The sequence below is a fragment of the Phascolarctos cinereus genome, unplaced genomic scaffold (genome assembly GCF_003287225.1).
Source record: "Phascolarctos cinereus isolate Bilbo 61053 unplaced genomic scaffold, phaCin_HiC Scaffold_4;HRSCAF=312, whole genome shotgun sequence".
In the NCBI taxonomy this organism is placed as follows: domain Eukaryota; kingdom Metazoa; phylum Chordata; class Mammalia; order Diprotodontia; family Phascolarctidae; genus Phascolarctos; species Phascolarctos cinereus.
Genome location: NW_027555847.1, coordinates 426,764,571 through 426,772,252, shown reverse-complemented (window position 1 = coordinate 426,772,252; position 7,682 = coordinate 426,764,571). Strand labels below are relative to the sequence as shown.

Here is a 7,682-nt window from a genome sequence, read left to right as displayed (position 1 = left end):
GACCACATTATTACTATTTTAAAAATATTTTTTAAATGTCAGTACACACAGATATTCTGCCCTTGGTATAATTTGACACTGAATTCATATCAAATTTTGGTATTGTTTTCTCTGATATGGCACTGCACCCTTCCCCCAATCTTCATAAAATGCTATTTTCTTGCCAGCATTTGAAAAAATTATCCATTGAAAATCAAGTCTCAGGATGTGATTAATACAAAGGTGACAGAAGTCATTCTGATCCTAGTATCATATTTTCAATATTTTTATATAGAAGGTAAAATATGATGCTTATTAAAATATATTTAGCCCATTGAATAAAATGACATGCATGGTAAAACACACTCTCTTCATCAAATCAGATAAGATGTTGACAAACTTGTCTCTTCCTGAGGAAAGAATTAAGATACTTGTGACAAAATTAATCATTACTGAATGTGAATACAAACACATATAGACACACACCTATATCCATATATATGTACATATAAAATGTCTGTATATGTATATATGTATTTGTGTATACACACATCATTCATTAAGGTTCACTTATGCTATTATAATTTTTTCTCAGCACAATCAACAAAGTATAGTAGCAAGTCCATAATTACATGAAATTTAGACATTCATTATTTCATATAGTTTTGCACTGCTTCCTTTGGAAGAACACAAATAGGTGGCTAAGCAAAATTACCCCCTTTTTGCTATAGATGCCTGCTCCTAAAAAAAAGATCATACTATCTCAACACTTGCCAAAGAAAATTTCAGAAAGTCTATTATAATGCACAACTTTAAGACTACTAGAACCTTGAGAAAATGTATGTCTAAACTGAGGTATGTGAAGAGGGCACAGGCGACAGCAAGGTTGTTTATTTTTCAATTTTGCCAAATTATTTTTCACTTTCTGTCAAATCACCTTGCCAGAATATATTGAGGAGGAAGTACAGCATAGAAAATGTGACTCAAAATCAAATTAAGGAAATTATGCTGGTTTTCACTTGAGGTACAGAAGTGCACATGTGCATGCATCAGAAGTAATATTCAGAAGGCAGAGGTGCCATAATTTTGGTAAAAAAAAACATTATTTTTACACTCATCTTTACAACAGTGAAAATTTTAAAATAATTTTGGCTGTCTTGTTATTACTGAATTCACCTAATTTCAATAAAATGATGGATTTGTTGATCTAAATTCTGAGTGTTATGGATATCTTATTGAATACCAAACCATGGCTTTAAATGCTTTCCCTGAATAATTTTGAGACTCCTACTTGGGGGTGGGGGAAATTAATATTTAACTGCCCCAAGTCATTGTTTTCAATTTGATTTTAATTTTTGGCAATAGTAACTTTTACTCCAGAGAAAGACAGATTTAAAGTAGCCTAGAAACAATTCAATTTCTCAGAAGAATTTCTTGGATGTGTACAAACATATAGATATACAAAACAAATAATTCTACTTATGGAAGATAGAATCTTTAGGTTTTTATATTCCTAATTAAACAATGATTTCTGGAGACATGATTACAAAAAACATGGATCATCTCCTCTTGTTCTCATTGTGCTTTCCTTGAAATAAATTACTATGTTATGTTTCCTTCCAAGTCTGGGAAGGAAAGCAAGAGTGAGAGCTTTTTTGTTAATCAGTAGCGAATCCATCTGCTCCATGATCTACTATGAAGAAGAATAAGTGCTGAGTGGAATAAATATAAGAAATGTCTGTCTTTGTATCTTCCAGAAAGACAACAAGAAGAAGAAGAACAACAACAATAACAAGCACAACTACTGGAGAGCCCAAAATGAGGCTTTTACGGTTAACCTGCAATGGAAAGAAAGGTCAAAAGGATGCAACCCAAGATCCATTTCTTTTCAGGCCTCATTTTCAGGAATCATGTATACCATCTCTAGCTTTGTTCAGCAACTGTCCCTTGTTGGCAGAAGGCATATCTTCTTTATTCCAAGTAATAAGACAGTTCTTAAAATCAGTGGATCAATCGCTAAAGTCAGTTTAAAATCAAGAGTATGCATTCCTACTGACAAAAGACCATCACATCTTTATTCCTCACATTTGATGTAAAAACAGAGTGTGTTCAGCTCCCCATTCCAAATATGGTTAATGAAAGAGGGGACAGTTATTAACTTTCACTATTACCAAGGAAGTCTGAACAGATATATTGTGAGCTGAAGACTTGTAGACACAATAATTAGACTATATTAAATCAAATTACTTTAATGATAATATGACAGGGAGATTAATGCCCAGGGATTTTGTACTTAGAGAATAGCAATAATAAAAAAGTAATGATCTTTTGTACAGAATAAAAAGGGATAGATGTAGAGTCAAACACCCAAACACCTAAAAACAAACCTTAAAAAAGACATAACTGGCTTCAAAGGCAATTAGAATTCCTAGAACAAAAAAGCAAGAGTTGTTAAAAGAGCAAAAAAAAAAATATTAAGGAAATTACAGTGATAGAAGAAAAAAAACATTAAGAACCTTAGTTTCTCAACTTAGAAAGAGAATTAATAGCTTAGTAAAAAAGGTACAAAAACTTACCCAAGTTAGACTTCTTGGAAATTAGAATAGACGAAAGAGAACTTAATGTCTTCATGAGATAAGAAATGTTAAAGCCAAGTGAAAATGTTTGAAAAAAAATGAAAGAAAATATAAGCTTTATCATATCAAAAACAATTGATCTGGAAATAATCAAGGAAAGATAATTTAAGAATAAATAGATTACCTGAAATACATAAGCAAAAATCATGGGGAAAATATTTCAAAAAAAAAATAATGAAACAAAATTGCCCAGACATATTAGAATAAGATGGCCAAGTGAAAATAAATTAATTCATTGATCACCTCCTGAAATAAATCAGAAAATGAAAACTACCAGCAATGTCATAGCTAAAATCCAGAGATTCAGTGTCAAAGAGAAAAAAAAAAATATTTTAAGATGCCAGAACGACTTCAGGTACCAATCGATTAGAGTGAGTATCACACGATTGATCAGCTATCACTAGAAAAATGCAAAGAATTTAGGATACAATATATGAAAGTGAACAAAATACAAAATTCCAATCAGGAATAACTTATTCACAAAAAAAAAAATTATAATCCTAAAGTTGTTAATAGATACATATGAATTAAGAGAAACATTTTTTAAAAGGCAGATAAAAATAAGTAACTGAGAGGGACTACATAAAAATGGAGTTTCTATAGTCTAATGGGGAGTACGTGATTTGTCTCCTCAGAAGCCTAACATTAGCAGTCATGGTTGGCTTGGGACTATTTTAAGGATTTATTAAGGAAAAGAGTAGAGAAGGGGTGGAGAAACTCATCTCACTTTATTGGGGAAGTAGGAAACTCTGTGAAATAGTAATAGGTGGGTAGAGTGAGCTTCACTTCAATATCGCTTTCATTTCAGTTGGACAAAGTAAAATTTCACTGAACTCAACAAAGATTCAAGAATTATAAGAAAAGAAAGTATAGAATAAGAGGAGAGTAAATTCAGAAAAAAATTAGTCATAAGTAAAACAAACTCTCAGATTGTAGAGTGATCTTAAAGTGGGGTTAAAAAAGAAAGAGTAAGGACATATGATTTACGAGAAGGTAGGAATATGGCCATCTGTTGAGATGCAAAGGAGCCTAGATACTCCCTCACTCCCCAAATCCCTGGAGACATAGCAATGTTCAACTATGAAAAGAAATAATAAAAATCACCTACAGATTTTCCCTCACTGGACATGAACCCACTGAGGCATGTGTAGTAACCTTGGAGAGATGCTGAGATAATCAAGTAGGAGTAGATGGAAGTGGAGAACAGGCAGGCTGTAGATGCTAAGGGTGGGTACAACACAGTTTTTCCATCATACATCTAGCAATGTCTGTGTGGCACATTCCTGTCCTGTGTGCAAAAACAAACAAAACAAAACAAAACAAAAAAACTGAAAAAATCTACTTAGCCCAGGTAGAGCTAATACTTAGTGCCTGAAAGCTGCTTCTGGGAGTTTGGGAAGCTGTGAGGGACCTAGGCCAATGGAGCCTCATGTAGACATTGTAGGTTGGTCTAGAATGTACTAGTCCAGAAAGACTGGAGGTAAAATGCAGGCAAGGCAATTCTCAGAGGAGAAAGACCCTAGGCAGGCCTACTATGGGTTAAAAGGCAGGGCAGTACCAAAGAAGCCACAGAATCCTTGAAAGGAGGAGCTTCGTATTGACCATTACACTTAAAATTCTTTTATAGTCAAATAATCAAGCGTGGGTGAATAAAAGTTTTTTAAGACTTGCTTTCAAGTTATTTTAACCCAGCTATCAGAAGAAAACAACATCACATTTAAAGCATTACTGGATGACACAGTCAAGATGGCAGAGTACAGGCAACAATTCAGTTGAAATCTCCCACCATTCTTCACCAAACAACTTTAAAAAAACACCTCAAATCAAATTCTGGAGTGTCATAGCTAATAAAAGGTAAAATGAGACATTATTTTCCAGCAGAAGACAACTTAGGAGGTTGGTGGGAAGTGTCAGTGACACCATGGTGGGTGTTGGCCTGCAGCACGGAAAAGGTTGAGACAACACCAGCAATAAAATGTTGGCAGTAGTCTTTGAAGGCAGCTGCTACAGCAGTGCCAGCAGCTTCAGGAGTTCTCAGTCCAGAGACTGTAAGGGGGTCAGGTAAGTGGTCAGAAATAGCTTACAGGGGACCTTTTGCTGTCACTGAGCACAGGGCAGTGTAACATTACCCATATTCAGTTCTGAGTTGCAATTACAAGGTAAGAGGAGTACTAGCACTTGCTACTCAAGAGAACAAGAGCTCTGGTCACAGTTCCAGGGCACAGAACAGTGTTTCACAAAGGAATAGAGGCCCTATTTTCAGTCCCAAGGCAAGAAAGAACAATAGAGCTTGTGGTTGCAGGGGAGAAGAGGCCCTGGGTGTGGTTTCAAGGCAAAAAGGAGAACTAGTACTTGTGGCTACACTAGTCACAGTTCCACAGCCAAGAAACACGCTCTAAACATAGACTCATACATAGAGTTACAATAAAGGGCTGGAATAGATTCTTATTATTCATCAGCTGAGGTAAAAAAAAAAACATAGTGGAATCAATCATGATTTCTGAATAAGCAACGGCAGAAATAGACCTAATAAAAAGAGATAAGCAGAGAAACTATATTTTGCTAAAAGTTAATATAGATAAGGAAGTTACAGTAATACATAACATATATGCACCAAAAAGCATAACATTCACATTCTTAAGGGAAAATTAAGTTAGTTACAGGAGGAAAAAAACAATAAAATTATGCTACTAGTAGAACTAAACTTTCTCCCTCTCAGAACTAGATAAATCTAACCATAAAATAAATAAAAAGAAGTTAGGAGGTGAATATAATTTTACAAAAGTTAGATATGATAGAACTCTAAATGAAATGAAATAGAAATTGAAAGGGGTGTACTTTGCTTTTCTCACCAGTACATAACACCTTCAGAAAAATTCACCGTGCATGAGGGCATAAAAACCTCACAACCAAATGCAGAAAACAGAAATATTAAATACTGCCTTTTTGGACTGTAACAATAAAAAAAATTACATTCAGTAAAGAACTACAGAATCATAGCTTTAGATAACTGGAAACTAATATAATCCTAAAAAATGGGTGAGTCAAAGAACAAATAGAAACCACAAATAAATCCATTAAAGGGAATGACAACAATGAGACAACATAACAAATTTCATGTAATGCAACCAAAGGAGTACATGGTGATGCTTATATCAATAAAATGCTTATATCAATAAAATAAAGAATAGATCAATGAATTGGGCATGGAATAATAATTTAAAAATCTAGAAAAAGAACAAATTAAAAACCTCCAATTAAACACCAAATTGGGAATACTGAAAATCAAAGGAGAAATTAATAAAGTTGGAAGTTTAAAAAAAACAACTTTTAAACTGATAAATAAAACTAGGAGCTGTTTTTATGAAACAATCTAAGTAAAATAAACCATCCACTGGTTAAATTGATTAAAATAAAGGAAGAAGAAACACAAATTACCAGTATCAAAAGGAAAAGGGTGAATATACCAACAATAAATCTGACAATCTAAGTGAAATGAATATTTATAAAATATAAATTACCCATATTAATGGAAGAAATAACATACCTTATAAAAAATTGAGAAAACCATAAATGATCTCCCTAAAAATATCCCCATAATCAGATAGATGCACAAGTGAATTCTATTAAACATTTAAAAAACATTAATTCCAATACTGTTTTTTTTTTTTGGCTAGGCAATGGGATTAAGTGACTTGCCCAGGGTCACACAGCTAGTAACTGTTATGTGTCTGAGGCCGGATTCGAACTCAGGTCCTCTTGAATTCAGGGCCAGTGCTCTATCCACTGTGCCACCTAGCTGCCCCCATTAATTCCAATATTAAACGAGCCATTTGGAAAAATAAGCAAAAGAGGAGTCTTACCAAATCCCTTTAAAGACACAAATATGCTTTTGACACCTAAACCAGGAAGATAAAAAAAAAACAGAGAAAGAAAATTGTAGACCAATTTCCCTACTGAATATTTATACGCACACACACACACACACACACACATATATACATATGCATATATATACACATACATATATATGTATGTATATATAAATATATGTATATATATATATATATATATATATATATATATATGTATATATGCATATTTCAAATACTAGCAAGGAGGAGGCAGAGCTAAGATGATGGAGTAAAGTCAGGGACTCACCTGAGCTCTTCCCCAAACCTCTCCAAAGATTTTTTTTTTCAGGGGTTAACTTAACTTATTTTTTGTATTAGACAAAGTGTCACAGGATTGGTGGAGACTGATAGTGCACAGGCTGGTAATACAGAGGAGGAATCACGTATTTGATGAGCAGTACTTTACATATCTTCTCAAACACTTCAAAGTTGGTCTACCAAAGTTTCTTGAGTAACTTCTTTTTCTGATCAATGGCCATGAGCATGGATCATTTCTGAGCCATGTTCTTTCAATGCTTCTGCATGTATTCTTCATAGTTTTGGATGCTGACTGTCAATTTTACAACTAGAGTTTCCAGGGATGTGGTATCTCCTGGATTAGGGTGATCTGAGATAGAAACTGCTCTGTCTTTATCTTCATTTTCTCCTTCTGGCTGGCCATTTCCAGAGAGAAGAGACTTTTCACAACATCAGTTCCTGGGACATGTTGATAATCTTTCTGCTGCCTGGAGGAAGGCAGGTCATCCATCTGGCTAGGCTGGGTTACTGGTTTCTTATCTGCATAGCCTTGGGCTGCCTGGAGGAGGAGGCCATTTCCTAGGGGTTGTAGGGAGCATGGAGGCCCAACAGTCACTCTAGTCATTGGCCCTGCAGGCCAGGGCCTCAGCTCTGCTTAACAGAAGCACCCTCTATGCTGCCCTGAGCATCGTGGCCTCTCTGGCCCTGAGTTGCTCCCCATACTGGTGTCAAGCTTCTCCACTGCCACTGAACACCAGGGAGTGAGCAGACAACTCACATGAGTACAGCCATCTTGGCCCAGGCTCCCTCCAAAGACTTTTAAAAATGACTCTAAACAAATTCTAGAGCATCAGAACCCACAAAAATATGAAGTAACACAAATTTCCAGACCAGGACAACTTGGAAGGTCAGCAGG

General features: G+C 34.9%; 1 pseudogene; it reads right to left on the bottom strand.

Moving 5' to 3' along the window:
- Positions 1-6,855: 6,855 nt before the first annotated feature.
- Positions 6,856-7,455, bottom strand: LOC110217975 (small ribosomal subunit protein uS15m pseudogene; annotated as a pseudogene).
- Positions 7,456-7,682: the final 227 nt, after the last annotated feature.